General features: G+C 42.7%; 1 long non-coding RNA gene across 1 annotated transcript in view; it reads left to right on the plus strand.

The window, feature by feature from the left end:
• The window catches only part of LOC135362778 (uncharacterized), a 39306-nt gene extending 34747 nt beyond the window's left edge, over positions 1 to 4559 (plus strand). The window contains exons 2-3 of the long non-coding RNA XR_010407975.1: positions 311 to 420; positions 3376 to 4559. This is a non-coding gene — a long non-coding RNA (uncharacterized LOC135362778). The remainder of the gene's footprint in view (positions 1 to 310; positions 421 to 3375) is intronic.
• The last annotated feature ends 11749 nt before the right edge of the window (positions 4560 to 16308 follow it).

Consider the following 16308-nt stretch of genomic DNA (forward strand, 5'->3'; position numbering starts at 1 on the left):
ATAGGAAAAGATGAGAACACCTAAAGCCGACTTGGACATTCACGGGAAGTTTCAGGAAGAAATGCCATATGCATGGGGCCTACAAAATGTTGACATTAGGCAAGGGAGGGTGGCTTGGTGTTGGCATTAACTATGGCCTTAAGCCACGCCATCCGTCTGTCATGTAGGAAATGCCATCGTAGCACCAGACATAAGGAAACAGGGAAAGACATTGGCTTAGTGGGTTTTCATTTCTTGGCTCAAAAGCTATTCCTTGGCAGCCTCTAAAAATGATATTGTGGTGAACTGCTTGTCACTTTTTCACTCGTAGAGCCTGTATTTGGTAGTCAAGACTTTTGACTCTGAAGCATCAAGACTTCTTCGGCGTCTAATGGATACGCTTATCACCCTGTGGTAAAGCTCCAGTTGGAACCCCCCAAGGTCAGCCTCATCCCTAAGCTCCACTTTCTGGACAACTGACCATAAACTTCCCATAGGATGAGTGCCTTAAAAATATGTGTTGAAGGTGGGCAGACAGGGAAAGAGCACTTATTATTTTATATAAGTGAAACCAAATCAGCCAGTAACTTGGGAAAATTCAGTTAAATTTGGAGTTGTTTCAGGTGACTCAGCATAGATAGTGCTTATTGAATGCTTGCTGTGTGCTCGGTGCAAAGTGCTTGATATGTATGACCTCATCTCATCCTATAACCACCCTGGGGAGTGGAAACTCCTGGCTCTCCAGTGTAGACATGAGGAAAATCCAGCCAGGCCAAGTGACTTGACCCATGTCTCATGGTCAATCACCAGGCAGGGTTGAGCCTGAGGCTCCTGTCCCTCCTGACTCTCAAGAGTACTACTTGCTCTTTGGTCTTCTATTCCTGCACAGAACTGAGCTCCCATCTAGGTCCCTGGGTTGGTTCTTCAGGATAAGGTTTGGTCTGGGGAGATGAGCATGAGGAGAGAAGGAGGGAAGTGAGATGCACTCCCTCAGGGCCATCCCAGGGCGGGTGGATGGAAGCAGAAATCCAGCACAGCTGCCCATGTAAAGCCCAGAGTGGGAGCTTTTTTCCCGTTCTGCAAAGGTACCATAGCTAGCCCTGGCCCACTCCCCTGCATACCAGCACTGCACAACCACCCCTCCCTTCTGGACGCACCACTCTGTCTGCCTGCCCTCGGGTGCAGACCCAGCTCCCCAGAGCCTCCCCGCCTGCCCCATGTACATTTGAGACTTTGTAGGGCCACCATGGTTCTCCTTGCCCTACCCCAGACTCACACCCAACTGCCGGAATCTAACATCAGGAGGTGGATTCAGGTTTCTGACTTTCCAGGGAGGGAAATTCCAACAAGAGCCGAGCAGTAGGGAAGATGGAAGAATGGAAAGAGAAGAAGACAGAGGAAGAAATAGCATGGACTGCCCATTCATTTAGTGAGGTTACTAAATGAAGCCTTAGGAGAAAGGGGCCACATGTCTCAGGCTGGGTATGATCCCTGCCCCTCAGCCCTTCCCACCTAAAGTGGGAGATAAGTTGGACCTGTGGGATCAGCAGATATTTCCAAATGGACACACAACATTGGGTTTTCGATGTCCCACAAGTTACCTGAAAGAAATATTAGATGACAGATATGAGACCAACTAAATATATTCGGAAAGCTAACTACTCTGGCCAGAATAAGAAATAAGATGACATTTGTTTCTTTTTATTTTATTTTATGTTTTTAAGTTTTTTTTTTTTTTAAAGATTTTATTTATTTATTTGACAGAGAGAGACATAGCGAGAGAGGGAACACAAGCAGGGGGAGTAGGAGAGGGAGAAGCAGGCTTCCCCGCGGAGCAGGGAGCCTGATGTGGGGCTCGATCCCAGGTCCTGGGATCACGACCTGAGCCGAAGGCAGACGCTTAACAACTGAGCCACCCAGGCGCCCCCTTTTTTTTTAAGTTTTTATTTACTTATTTGAGAGAGAGAGAGAGAGCACGAGAAGGGGGAGCTGCAGAGGGAGAGGGAGAAGCAAGTTCCCACTGAGCAAGGAGCCTGATGCAGGGCTCGATCATGACCTGAGTCAAAGGCAGACGCTTAACAGACTGAGCCACAGGTGCCCCAACATTTGTTTCTTTTTAAAAGATTCGCATGTTCCCACATACAGGGGATGCATGTCTGGGTTTGTGTCTAGGTGCACCTGCTGACATGTGTGTGTACTGGTGTGTAACTATGTGCATTTGCCTGTGTGCACCCAAGGCTCTCTGCCTGCAGCGTTAGTAACGCACGATGTCACCGTTGCTTTGGAAACAGCATTCTTGTCCTGGCACGCCTGGGGACAAGGGGGCATGGCAGGCTGTGACATGACTCTGTGTGGTTTGTGATTCTCTCAAGGATGTGGAGGCTCTTGGGCAGTTGGATCCCTCTCTTCAGTCCGTGAATTCACATGGGCCATGTGGGGAGGTCCTATTCAAGAAAGTTATAAAATCTTCATTTGGAGGCGGATCTGGAAAAGAGAGCCAACTGGCTGTGTGGACATGCTCTTGGATCTTTGTTTTCTGCCCCCTGAAGAATGGCACCGGGATGGCTCTTCTCAGAGAGGTCTCTTCAAGAGGAGGCTGGTGGGCTGTGGTGGTGCCCCTTTCCGGCCACTGGGGGGCACTATTTAGGGCATCCTAGGGAGCACCCTATAGTTGTTTTACCTAATGGAATGTTAGCCACCACATGATATTTCCGCGGTAGAGAGGGCTTTTGTGATTCCTGCTGGGCAGTGAGGAACCATCCAGTTAGAATGGTGGCCTTTTGGGAAAGCTTTAAGTACAAGCTTAGATTTATACACAGTATGTATGCTGGTGTGCTTTTTAAATAAGGTGCTTATACTCATGTCTTAATAAATAATGTCATTAAATCATTTAAGAAACCTAGGAGCTAGACAGTAAAGATCCAGGGATGAAAGATCCAGCCCATGTTCCAAAGGAGTTGACGGAGAAAGTGATTAATTCAAGAGATAATTGCAACAAAGTATGATTCGTGCTAAGGAGAAGTTTCAGGCGTGGTGGAGCAGATACCAGGGGTGTGTGAGGGAGGGCGACGCCGGCGGGGGTGAGGGGTGGCAGGTTCTCCCTGCCTCTCGCCAAGCCCGATCTTCATTCACACCAGCTTGGGAACTCGTTGTTCCCAGCCGATGAATCCGTTGAGAGGAGAATGGTAATGAGAGAAGGAATGTCAATGTCAGTGTTACTTGGGGGAAAAACCCACACCAGCAGGCTCTGCTGGATTGTAATCTGACAGATAAAAGCACTGACTGCAAATTGGTATGGCTGTTAGTGAATATTAAAGCGGCTTCACAAGTGATCACCGAATGGGAGTGAGAACATGGTACTAATGATCATGATAAGAACAGCTGTCGTTTATTCAGTCTGCAGGATGGCAGGCACCGTGGGAAGAACTCTGCATCCCTCATCTCCTCGCGGCCCCACTCATCCTTGGCGCCAGTGTTTAGCTGAGAAAACTGACCCTCGGCGGAGTTAACAGGTGGTGAAGCTTTCCGGTCTCTGCGTCTCAAAGGCCTGAGTCATTTCCACTGTCCCCCTGTACCCATGGCAGACAGACAGATGGACTGTCCACTTACAGTTGTAATGGGCCTCTTGCAGTATGATCAAAATCAACTTCTCTCCTTCTCCCCTCTGCCCGCTCCTACCCACAAAATGGGACACATTCTTATCTTGCCCCTAGTGGAAGCTGAGACGGGCCCAATAGCTTCTCTGGGCACCCTCAGATAATACAAAATACCTGTCCACTTTATGTCCCAAAGGGTTTTCATTGCAGTAATGGGTATGTTCCATCCGACGTAAGGGTCCAAACTCCAGGCGTCCCTAACGGTAAAGCTTCTGGCATGGTCTCCCCCGGCTGGTAGCAAGCTGGTAGTGGGAGAGGCTGTGCCATGAGCTTCACCCCCATTTCTCTGCCGTTCACCTTGCCCAGGTTGGTAAGTGGTTTCTGATCCCTTCAGGGTCCAAGTGGTGGAGGGAGGAGGGAGAAAGGAGTCACGAAAAGTCTTACTTGTTAAGTCCTGTCTTGAACTTGCTGCCATATCGTAGGCTGCATGAAGAGAATATCATTTTAGCACCAACAAAAAGAGAGGCAGATTTGTTTAGTTTTGGAGGAATAGGATCACTCAGAACTAGCAATGATCACTAAAACTTAACTGAGATCATTTTATGTGCTGTGCAAACACACAATCAGAAGCGACTACAGTTACTTTTCCCATTTTATGGGAAACTGAGGCTCCGAGAGATGAGTAATCTGTCAAGGTCAGATAGGTCATTATGTGGTAGACCGGGGATTTGGGCCCAGAGAGTCTGACTTCAGAACCTGGTCTCTTAACCTCTCTGCTATCTGAAGTTGGATATCTATCAGAGAGAAAGGTACTATTCCTTACCAACTTGACAATTTGCCTTCTTTCTTATTCTAGGAAATGTTACCAGACTGGATAGTATTTCCTTTTAATAGCTGGTACTGAAGCAAATCTAATGAAAATGTGTAACCTGAAAAAAAAAACACTTTCTGAAATTGTACTAATTTATGATCATAAAGGGAACTCTCATGTTTGAAAATAACCAACAACTCAATTGGGTGGTATGTAAAGAATTAGGAAAACAAATCTCAAGGGAACTAATTTGTATAACTAGAAACTATCTCAAGAAAACTATTTCTTGCATTGCATGATACTTGGGAGCATATTTCATACAGTCAACATTTCCATACAACCAACAATCTCATACATATTTGCACCCAGAAATAATTTGTTGTGGGAAATAAGACACCCTCCCCCTAACACGTGGCTTGGAGGGAGAGAAGAATATATCACTGATAATGGTTCTCACACGTAAAGCTGTTATGTCAGTTACTGCAATTTGTCCCTTTCCTGATGCCATAGTTTATTGGCACTCACAAGAGTATCGAAACACTTTTTACATATTATAATTTCTGGAAAGCATATTTAGTTCAAGGGATTGTGATATTTTGTTTGGAAGTGAGCATTTTGGAGTAGGTGCCTTGCATACATCAGTCTTCACCCCTTTGTCCAAGCCACCCCCTCGGTTCAGTCCATCTTCCCTGTCTCTACCTGTTGAACTCCTACTCATCATACAAAGCCCACACAGATTGTCACCTCTTCACGGAAGCCTTCCTAATCACCCCAATCCGATGTGCTATCTGCCTCTGTTGGACCATAGAGAGTTTTATAATTCGCCTTTGCAACATTTTACCTTCTGTGAGAGTTGCCTATTCTTGTGTCATGGTCCTGACTAGAGAGTTCTCACTTAAGTAGCGTAGTCCAGCCACCCTCTCCATAGGGTGCCACTCCAATGCCCACAGGCCAGATTCAGCCCACCACCTATTTTTGTACAGCCCTTGGGATAAGAATGATTTTTATACATTTTAACGGTTGAGAAAAAGTCAAAAGAATGATATTTCATGACATATGAAAATGATATACAATTCAGATTGTGCATAATTTAATTTTTATTGGAATACAGCCACACTCATTTACTTATGTATTGTCTGTTGCTGTTTTTGCATTAATACAGCAGTGCTGAGTAGTTACGGCACAGACTGGCCCACAGAGCCTAAAATATTTTCTGTGTGACCCTTTATGTTTGTTGACTTTTGCTCTGGAGCAGGTGTTCCCAAATTTTAGTGTGTATCAGCATAAGCTGGAGGGCTCGTTAAACCACAGACTGTTGGGCCCCAGCCTTGTAGTTTCTGATTCAGAAGGTCTGAGGTGGGTCCTAAGAATCTGTATCCCTAACAAGTTCCCAGATGACCCCCCTGCTGCTAGTTGGGACCCGCACTTTTAGAAACACTGGTCTGGAGGTAAAGGAAGGTCTTTTTTTTTTTTTTAAATTTATTTGACAGAGAGAGACACAGCGAGAGAGGGAACACAAGCAGGGGAGTGGGAGAGGGAGAATCAGGCCTCCTGCCGAGCAGGGAGTCCAATGCAGGACTCGATCCCAGGACCCTGGAATCATGACCTGAGCCGAAGGTAGACGCTTAACGACTGAGCCACCCAGGCGCCCCAGAGGAAGGTCTTTGAAATCACAGATACGTCTTTAACTAATTTGTTAGGTCAAGCAGTTAACCTCTCTGGAGCTAAGTTTTTTCATCTGTAAAATGGGGCTCATGACAACCTGGTCAGGTTATAGGAAGTCGGTCAATGTTTCTGGAACATATAGTAGGGATTCAATAAATATCCGTTTCTTTTTTTCCCTCCTTGTACTCTCTCTCCCCACCCTTCTGTCTGAGAAGGAACTGACTCTGAATCCCCTTTCTTCCTGAGGCTGCTTGGGAATTTTATAGCGGTGGATAACTCATGATGTGTCTCCCTCCAATATGGTGCTTGTTATGTAACTCAAACAGGTCAGCCTGGGAAAACCGCTCTTACCTAATTTACTTAAGCACGTACTGTGTATAAGTTTCTTCACTAAGGAACAAAATTAAGATCAAGGATTAAAAAAGATATTGTCTGTCTACTTCACAGAAGTTTTCCTGATAACGGCAGAGGACAGGGCTTAAAAAATTAATGGTTGCCCTTTAGTTAATTGTAATCAGGTGGTTTTGTCTTCCTTCCCGGGAAGAATGATAAAGGGCAAGTGCTTTAGAAACAAAACCAAGCTGAAATCTTTAAGGGAGCAGATAGGAGTGCACTCACAGAACTATAGGTGATTTGAAAGGAGGGTTTTTCTTGAGCCTGGTTTTAGATTAAGCACACAAAAATACTAAGTTTTCCCTAGGAATGTTTTTCTTTAAACCTTAGCCATTCCTGCTTCCTAAAACTGTGATGAGAATCAAGTGAGATAATTAATATAATTGTATTTGAAAATTATAAAGTACTGTTTAAATGCGAAGGAAATCAGGTTTAGCACATTAAGTTGCAATGTAATTAGGCGAGAAAGAGCCTAATGTATTGGATGAATAGCAGGGGCTGCAGAGAATTAGGGGGGGTGCTGGAGGACCCCACTGTTTTCCGTCTTAGCCCCTGGGGAACCTATGCACCTTAATTTACCTCTTAAGCTAATTATAGAGAAGGTCTTTTAACCTTCTTGCTCTCAAATTTCTTACTTTCTTTCTCTACATGTGGCAGAACCCGAAAGATGAATTAACCTCACGGTTTCCCTCTGCTAGGGCACAAAACCTTCGTTGTTGGCTTCCCTTAGCACCAGTTAGAAAGAGGTACATTTTCACTTTACCTTTACATTTTTCCTTGAGTGCCCCCCTCCCACGAACTCTTTGACTTCTTCAGCTGGGGTTACATTTGCAAATCATGTTTATCTTAGTAACCTCCTTTTACAGAGAAAAACTTGTTTTTAGGCAGTGGTGTGCTGGTAAGTGCTTAACAACCAGCTCTCTGGGGACATATATGGAGGTTTATTATCAGTATGACCGATTTAAAGGATGCATAGCACACAATTTACAAATGATGATAAACTAAACCGTACTCCTCACTGTAAAGTCCACATTGCTGATTTTCACAGGATGCTTTTGTTGATTTGTGTCGGATTCTTGTATCCATAGCCAACCTATGGTTGCTACTGACCAGCAAGTGTAGTTCTGATGTGAATCCAAAATTGGTTGGTTGATACTTTCCTTTATGTTTACTAGTAAGATGAAAGTGACACAACCAAAGACAGATGTAGGGATGTTTGTCTGATATGAGCGAATCCTTTGCTGAATTGGATAATAGCAATGACTATTGGAAGAATTTTTCCTTAATTTTTTATGGGATTATGACTACAGACACAACATACATTTAATTTTTAATTTGCATTATATTATTATTCGCATGTTCTCCATCACTTTCTTTTAAAAAAAAATTTAAGGGGAACCCAACGTGAGGCTTTAACTCACAACCCTGAGATCAAAACCTGAGCTGAGATCAAGAGTCAGAAGCTTAACTGACTGAACCACCCAGGCGCCCCTCTCCATTACTTTCTTAAGCCTAGATGATCAACAAAACAATGAATCAAGTCCTGATTTGTAGCATTTACCACTTTCTGTGGTGTAAATATTCCTTTGCTATGTACTTGGGTCCTGACTTGGGACTTAGGCTGTTGTTCATTGGGGTGGGGGAAAGGCTTCTAGATGGGGTAACCCTGGCTCCCCTTGGCTTGCCCTCACTTCCAGTGTCTGCCCTCCAAGTTGGGAGTATCAGCTAAATTTTCAATGCTCACTTTCCATTCTTGGCTAATTTTACTTCTTGCTTATTTCTTTCAACTTTAGGGATGGAATTTGGAGATCTGCTTTGTAGCTACCATTCTTAGGGGCTTCTCATATTTTAAACATTGCAGAGAATTTTGAACATTGTATAGAGGAAGAAAATGAAAAGCAGTCATAATCCAATGTCTTGAGATGTTGATGTAGTTGTATTGGTTGCTTTTTTGATGCACTCAGATATATGATCTCACACTTTCTTTAACCAAATTAGGACCATAGTATACATTTATTTTTAAAGGATTTTTTAAATCAAAATATGACATATATGCTGAAAAATACACAAATCCATAAATTATTGCTACATGAAAAGACCCACATCACCACCACCCAGGTAAGGTAGTGGGATGTTACTAGCCTCTCTGAAACCCCTCCTCAAGCCCCCTACAAATTTGTATCCTCTCCCTTTTCTCTGAAGTTAAAGGCTCCCCTATCATCTATCATAAATTAATTTTGTGATTATTAGCCTTCTTCTTATAATTAGAAGCATATGATCTCACTGATATGAGGAATTCTTAATCTCAGGAAACAAACTGAGGGTTGCTGGAGTGGTGGGGTTGGGAGGGATGGGGTGGCTGGCTGATAGACATTGGGGAGGGTATGTGCTATGGTGAGCGCTGTGAATTATGTGAGACTGTTGAATCGCAGACCTGTACCTCTGAAACAAATAATACATTATATGTTAAAAAGAAGAAGAAGACGAAGACGAGGACGACGTCGAAGAAGAAGAAGAAGAAGAAGAAGAAGGAGGGGATGATGATAGCAGGAAGGGAAAAATGAAGGGGGGTATATCGGAGGGGGAGATGAACCATGAGAGACTATGGACACTGAGAAACAAACTAAGGGTTCTAGAGGGGAGGGGGGTGGGAGGACGGATTAGCCTGGTGGTGGGTATTAAAGAGGGCACGTACTGAATGGAGCACTGGGTGTTATACGCAAACAGTGAATCATGGAACACTACATCAAAAACTAATGATGTAATGTATGGTGATTAACATAACATAATAAAATTTTAAAAAAGCATATGGAATATACTCTTGTATCTGGTTTCTCTTCCTTAGCATTACGTTTGTGAGATTCATCTCTCTTGGTGTGTGTGGAATTTATGCATTTGCACTGAAGATTTTTTCCCATTATATGAATCTACCGTAATCTATTTATCACTCTACTTTTGATGGCTGTTTGGGTTGTTTCCAGTTTGGGCCTATTTTGAATAATGCTGTTATGAGCATTTTTTTTTTATTCTTATGTTAATCCCCATACATTACATCATTAGTTTTAGATGAAGTGTTCCATGATTCATTGTTTGTGCATAACACCCAGTGCTCCATGCAGAATGTGCCCTCCTCAATACCCACCACCAGGCTAACCCATCCTCCCACCCCCTTCCCGTCTAGAACCCTGTTTGTTTTTCAGAGTCCATCATCTCTCATGGTTCGTCTACCCCTCCGATTTCCCCCGCTTCATTCTTCCCCTCCCGCTACCTTCTTCTTCTTTTTTTTTTTCTTAACATATATTGCATTATTTGTTTCAGAGGTACAGATCTGAGATTCAACAGTCTTGCACAATTCACAGCGCTTACCAGAGCACATACCCTCCCCAGTGTCTATCACCCAGTCCCCCCATCCCTCCCACCCCACCCCCCACTCCAACAACACTCAGTTTGTTTCCTGCGATTAAGAATTCCTCATATCAGTGAGATCATATGATACATGTCTTTCTCTGTTTGACTTATTTCACTCAACATAATACCCTCCAGTTCCATCCACGTCGTTGCAAATGGCAAGATCTCATTCCTTTTGATGGCTGCATAATATTCCATTGTATATATATACCACCTCTTCTTTATCCATTCATTTGTCGATGGACATCTTGGCTCTTTCCACAGTTTGGCTATTGTGGACATTGCTGCAATAAACATCGGGGTGCACGTACCCCTTCGGATCCCTACTTTTGTATCTTTGGGGTAAATACCCAGTAGTGCAATTGCTGGATCATATGTTAGCTCTATTTTCAACTTTTTGAGGAACCTCCATACAGTTTTCCAGAGTGGCTGCACCAGCTTGCATTCCCACCAACAGTGTAGGAGGGTTCCCCTTTCTCCGCATCCCCGCCAACATCTGTCGTTTCCTGACTTGTTAATTTTAGCCATTCTGACTGGTGTGAGGTGGTATCTCATTGAGGTTTTGATTTGGATTTCCCTGATGCTGAGCGATATTGAGCACTTTTTTTTTTTAAAGATTTTATTTATTTATTTGAGAGAGAGAGAATGAGAGAGAGAGAACACATGAGAGGGGATAGGGTCAGAGGACGAAGCAGACTCCCTGCCGAGCAGGGAGCCCGATGCGGGACTTGATCCCGGGACTCCAGGATCATGACCTGAGCCGAAGGCAGTCGCCTAACCAACTGAGCCACCCAGGCGCCCCTGAGCACTTTTTCATGTGTCTATTGGCCATTTGGATGTCTTCTTTGGAAAAATGTCTGTTCATGTCTTCTGCCCATTTCTTGATTGGATTCTTTGTTCTTTGGGTGTTGAGGATGATGAGTTCTTTATAGATTTTGGATACTAGCCCTTTATCTGATATGTCATTTGCAAATATGTTCTCCCATTCTGTCGGTTGTCTTTTGGATTTGTTGACTGTTTCCTTTGCTTTGCAAAAGCTTTTTATCTTGATGAAGTCCCAATAGTTCATTTTTGCCCTTGCTTCCCTTGCCTTTGGCGATGTTTCTAGGAAGAAGTTGCTTCGGCTGAGGTCAAAGAGGTTGCTGCCTGTGTTCTCCTATAGGATGTTGATGGACTCCTGTCTCACATTGAGGTCTTTCAACCATTTGGAGTCTATTTTTGTGTGTGGTGTAAGGAAATGGTCCAGTTTCATTCTTCTGCATGTGGCTATCCAATTTTCCCAACACCATTTGTTGAAGAGACTGTCTTTGTTCCATTGGACAGTCTTTCCTGCTTTGTCGAAGATTAGTTGACCATAGAGTTGAGGGTCCATTTCTGGGCTCTCTATTCTGTTCCATTGATCTATGTGTCTGTTTTTGTGCCAGTACCATGCTGTCTTGATGATGACAGCTTTGTAATAGAGCTGGAAGTCCAGAATTGTGATGCCGCCGGCTTTGCTTTTCTTTTTCAACATTCCTCTGGCTATGCGGGGTCTTTTCTGGTTCCATATAAATGTTAGGATGATTTGTTCCATTTCTTTGAAAAAAGTGGATGGTATTTTGATGGGGATTGCACTGAATGTGTAGATGGCTCTAGGTAGCATTGACATCTTCACCATATTTGTTCTTCCAATCCATGAGCATGGAATGTTTTTCCATTTCTTTGTGTCTTCCTCAATTTCTTTCATGAGTATTTTATAGTTTTCTGAGTACAGATCCTTTGTCTCTTTGGTTAGATTTATTCCTAGGTATCTTATGGTTTTGGGTGCAATTGTAAATGGGATCGACTCCTTAATTCTCTTTCTTCTGTCTTGTTGTTGGTGTATAGGAATGCCACTGACTTCTGTGCATTGATTTTATATCCTGCCACTTTACTGAATTCCTGTATGAGTTCTAGCAGTTTTGGGGTGGAGTCTTTGGGGTTTTCCACATAAAGTATCATATCATCTGCAAAAGGTGAGAGTTTGACTTCTTCTTTGCCAATTTGGATGCCTTTGATTTCTTTTTGTTGTCTGATTGCTGTGACTAGGACTTCCAATACTATGTTGAATAGCAGTGGTGATAGTGGACATCCCTGCCGCATTCCTGACCTTAGGGGGAAAGCTCTCAGTTTTTCCCCATTGAGAATGATATTCACTGTAGGTTTTTAATAGATGGCTTTTATGATATTGAGGTATGTACCCTCTATGCCTATACTCTGAAGAGTTTTGATCAAGAAAGGATGCTGTACTTTGTCAAAAGCTTTTTCTGCATCTATTGAGAGGATCATATGATTCTTGTTCTTTCTCTTGTTAATGTATTGTATCACATTGATTGATTTGCGGATGTTGAACCAACCTTGCAGCCCAGGGATAAATCCCACTTGGTCGTGGTGAATAATCCTTTTAATGTACTCTTGGATCCCATTGGCTAGTATTTTGGTGAGAATTTTTGCATCCATGTTCATCAGGGATATTGGTCTGTAATTCTCCTTTTTGATCGGGTCTTTGTCTGGTTTTGGGATCAAGGTAATGCTGGCCTCATAAAATGAGTTTGGAAGTTTTCCTTCCATTTCTATTTTTTGGAACAGTTTCAGAAGAATAGGTATTAATTCTTCTTGAAATATTTGGTAGAATTCCCCTGGGAAGCCATCTGGCCCTGGGCTTTTGTTTTTTGGGAGATTTTTGATGACTGCTTCAATTTCCTTAGTGGTTATAGGTCTGTTCAGGTTTTCTATTTCATCCTGGTTCAGTTTTGGTAGTTGATACATCTCTAGGAATGCATCCATCTCTTCCAGGTTATCTAATTTGCTGGCATAGAGTTGCTCATAATATGTTCTTATAATTGTTTGTATTTCTTTGGTGTTGGTTGTGATCTCTCCTCTTTCATTCATGATTTTGTTGATTTGGGTCATTTCTCTTCTCTTTTTGATAAGTCTGGCCAGGGGTTTATCAATCTTGTTAATTCTTTCAAAGAACCAGCTCCTAGTTTCGTTGATCTGTTCTACTGTTCTTTTAGTTTCTATTTCATTGATTTCTGCTCTGATCTTTATGATTTCTCTTCTCCTGCTGGGTTTAGGCTTTATTTGCTGTTCTTTCTCCAGCTCCTTTAGGTGGAGGGTTAGGTTGTGTACTTGAGACCTTTCTTGTTTCTTGAGAAAGGCTTGTATCGCTATATACTTTCCTCTTAGGACTGCCTTTGCTGCATCCCAAAGATTTTGAACAGTTGTGTTTTCATTTTCATTAGTTTCCATGTACTTTTTAAATTCTTCTTTAATTTCCTGGTTGACCCATTCATTCTTCAGTAGGATGCTCTTTAGCCTCCATGTATTTGAGTTCTTTCCGACTTTCCTCTTGTGATTGAGTTCTAGTTTCAAAGCACTGTGGTCTGAAAATAGGCAGGGAATGATCCCAATCTTTTGGTACCGGTTGAGACCTGATTTATGACCTAGGATGTGATCTATTCTGGAGAATGTTCCGTGGGCACTAGAGAAGAATGTGTATTCCATTGCTTTGAGGTGGAATGTTCTGAATAGGTCTGTGAAGTCCATTTGGTCCAGTGTGTCATTTAGTCTTTATTTCCTTGTGGATCTTTTGCTTAGACGATCTGTCCATTTCAGTGAGGGGGGTGTTAAAGTCCCCCACTATTATTGTATTGTTGTCGATGTGTTTCTTTGCTTTTGTTATTAATTGCCTTATATAATTGGCTGCTCCCATGTTAGGGGCATAGATATTTACAATTGTTAGATCTTCTTGTTGGATAGACCCTTTAAGTAGGATATAATGTCCTTCCTCATCTCTTATTACAGTCTTTGGTTTAAAATCTAATTTGTCTGATATAAGGATTGCCACCCCAGCTTTCTTTTGGTGTCCATTAGCATGGTAAATGGTTTTCCACCCCCTCACTTTCAATCTGGGGGTGTCTTTGGTTCTAAAATGAGTCTCTTGCAGACAGCATATCGATGGGTCTTGTTTTTTAATCCAGTCTGTTAGCCTGTGTCTTTTGATTGGGGCATTTAGCCCATTTACATTCAGGGTAACTATTGAAAGATAGGAATTTAGTGCCATTGTATTGCCTGTAAGGTGGCTGTTACCGTATATTGTCTGTGTTCCTTTCTGGTCTATGTTGCTTTTAGGCTCTCTCTTTGCTTAGAGGACCCCTTTCAAGATTTCCTGTAGGGCTGGTTTTGTGTTTGCAAATTCCTTTAGTTTTTGTTTGTCCTGGAAGCTTTTTATCTCTCCTTCAATTTTTAATGACAGCCTAGCTGGATATAGTATTCTTGGCTGCATATTTTTCTCATTTAGTGCTCTGAATATATCCTGCCAGTCCTTTCTGGCCTGCCAGGTCTCTGTGGATAGGTCTGTTGCCAATCTAATGTTTCTACCCTTGTAGGTTACATATCTCTTCTCCCGAGCTGCTTTCAGGATTTTCTCTTTGTCTATGAGACTCGTAAGTTTTACTATTAGATGTCAGGGTGTTGACTTATTTTTATTGATTTTGAGAGGGGTTCTCTGTGCTTCCTGGATTTTCATGCCTGTTTCTTGCCCAAATTAGGGAAGTTCTCTGCTATAATTTGCTCCATTATACCTTCTGCCCCTCTCTCTCTTTCTTCTTCTTCTGGGATCCCAATTATTCTAATGTTGTTTCGTCTTATGGTATCGCTTATCTCTCGAATTCTGCCCTTGTGATCCAGTAGTTGTTTATCTCTCTTTTTCTCAGCTTCTTTTCCATCATTTCATCTTCTATATTACTGATTCTCTCTTCTGCCTCATTTATTCTAGCACTTAGCACCCCCATTTTTGATTGCACCTCATTAATAGCCTTTTTGATTTCTACTTGGTTGGATTTTAGCTCTTTTACTTCTCCAGAAAGGGTTTCTCTAATAACTTCCATATTTTTTTCAAGCCCAGCTAGTATCTTTAAACTGATGATTCTGAACTCTAGATCTGACATCGTACTAATGTCCGTATTGAGTAGGTCCCTGGCAGTGGGTACTACCTCTTGTTCTTTTTGTTGAGGTGATTTTTTCCGTCTTGTCATTTTGTGCAGAGGAGAATAGATTAATGAGAGAACAAAATGCTAGCAGAGTAACCACGTCCCCAGAAAATATACTCTAAACAAATCAGAAAAGACCTGAAGCAGTGGGATAAGAAAGGGAAAGAGAGAAAAAAGAAAAGGAAAAAAAAGAAAAAGAAAAAGATAAAGATAAAAACAAAAACAAACAAAACAAAACAACAACAACAACAAAAAACCAGAATGTGATCAAATATGATCAGGCTGGTATATAGATCAGTGCCACACACTAGATTTGGGGTGTATTTTGGTCTTTTAGAAGAAAGTGCCTCCCAAAATTTTAAAGAAAGAAAAACTTATATATGTACAAAAATAAGGGTTGATATGATGAAAGGATGGAATATGACTGTAAAGATGGAAATTATAAAAAATTTTATAAAAGGAATTGATCAGAAGTTGTTTGAAAAAAGAAAGAAGAGGATTTAAAGAAAGAAAAAAAAAGAAAAAAAAAGGGAGAGGATGTGATCAGGCAGGGGAATAGAAAACACCATATACTAGAGATTTTGGGTATATTTTAATCTGTTAGAAGAAACTATCTCAAAATTTTAAAGAGAGAACAACTTATATATATAAGCCAAAAATATGGGTAACTACTATGAAGGGATAGAATATGACTCTAAAAATGAAAAATAAAAATGTTTTTTTTTTAAAAGGGATTGATAAAATGTTGGTTGAAAAAGGGAAAAAGAAAAATTCAAAAAGAAATAAAAAGACAAAAAGACAGTTAAAAAAAAATTAACTTTGAAAGACTAAAGAATCATGGTTAAAAAGCCATGAATTCTATGTGCAGTAGTCCCCTAGTGCTGGAGTTCTGCCGTTCTCATTGATCGGTAAACTTGGTCTTGGCTGGCTGTTCTCGCTGATCCTCTGGGGAGGGGCCTGTTGCCATGGTTTCCAAATGTCTCTGCCGGAGGCGGAAGTGCCCCGCCCTTGCCCCCTCCCCGGCTAAGTCATCTGCTCGGCTTTGCTCTCCGGGGCTTTTGTTCCCTGCGAGCTTTCCGTACAGCTTTGGAGGCGGAGAGTGAAAATGGCGGCCTCCCAATTTCCGCCCCGGAGGAGCCGAAAACTCGGCCCCGCTCCTCAGTGAGCCCCCAGAGAAAAGCCGTCAGTCACTCCCGGCTCCCCGGTCTCCGGCCGCACTCCGTGCCCACCCGGCCTGTGACCGCGCGTTTCTATCTCTGGCACCCGACCCCGGGTGGAGTCTCCAAACCCAGCAGATCCCTGCGGTGCGCTCCCGCGCGGCTCCTCCCGGGGAGGAAGGTGAGTCTCCCCGGATCTGCCGCTTGTCGGGTCCCTGCTGGAGGAGCAGGGGCCCCACTGGGCCGCGGATCACGGTTTATGGCGCCTGGGCTCCGCCTCTGCAGCC

The sequence above is a fragment of the Mirounga angustirostris genome, unplaced genomic scaffold, assembly GCF_029215605.1.
Source record: "Mirounga angustirostris isolate CCGP_5_RB_7025 unplaced genomic scaffold, mMirAng1.0.hap1 SCAF_16, whole genome shotgun sequence".
Lineage (NCBI taxonomy): Eukaryota > Metazoa > Chordata > Mammalia > Carnivora > Phocidae > Mirounga > Mirounga angustirostris.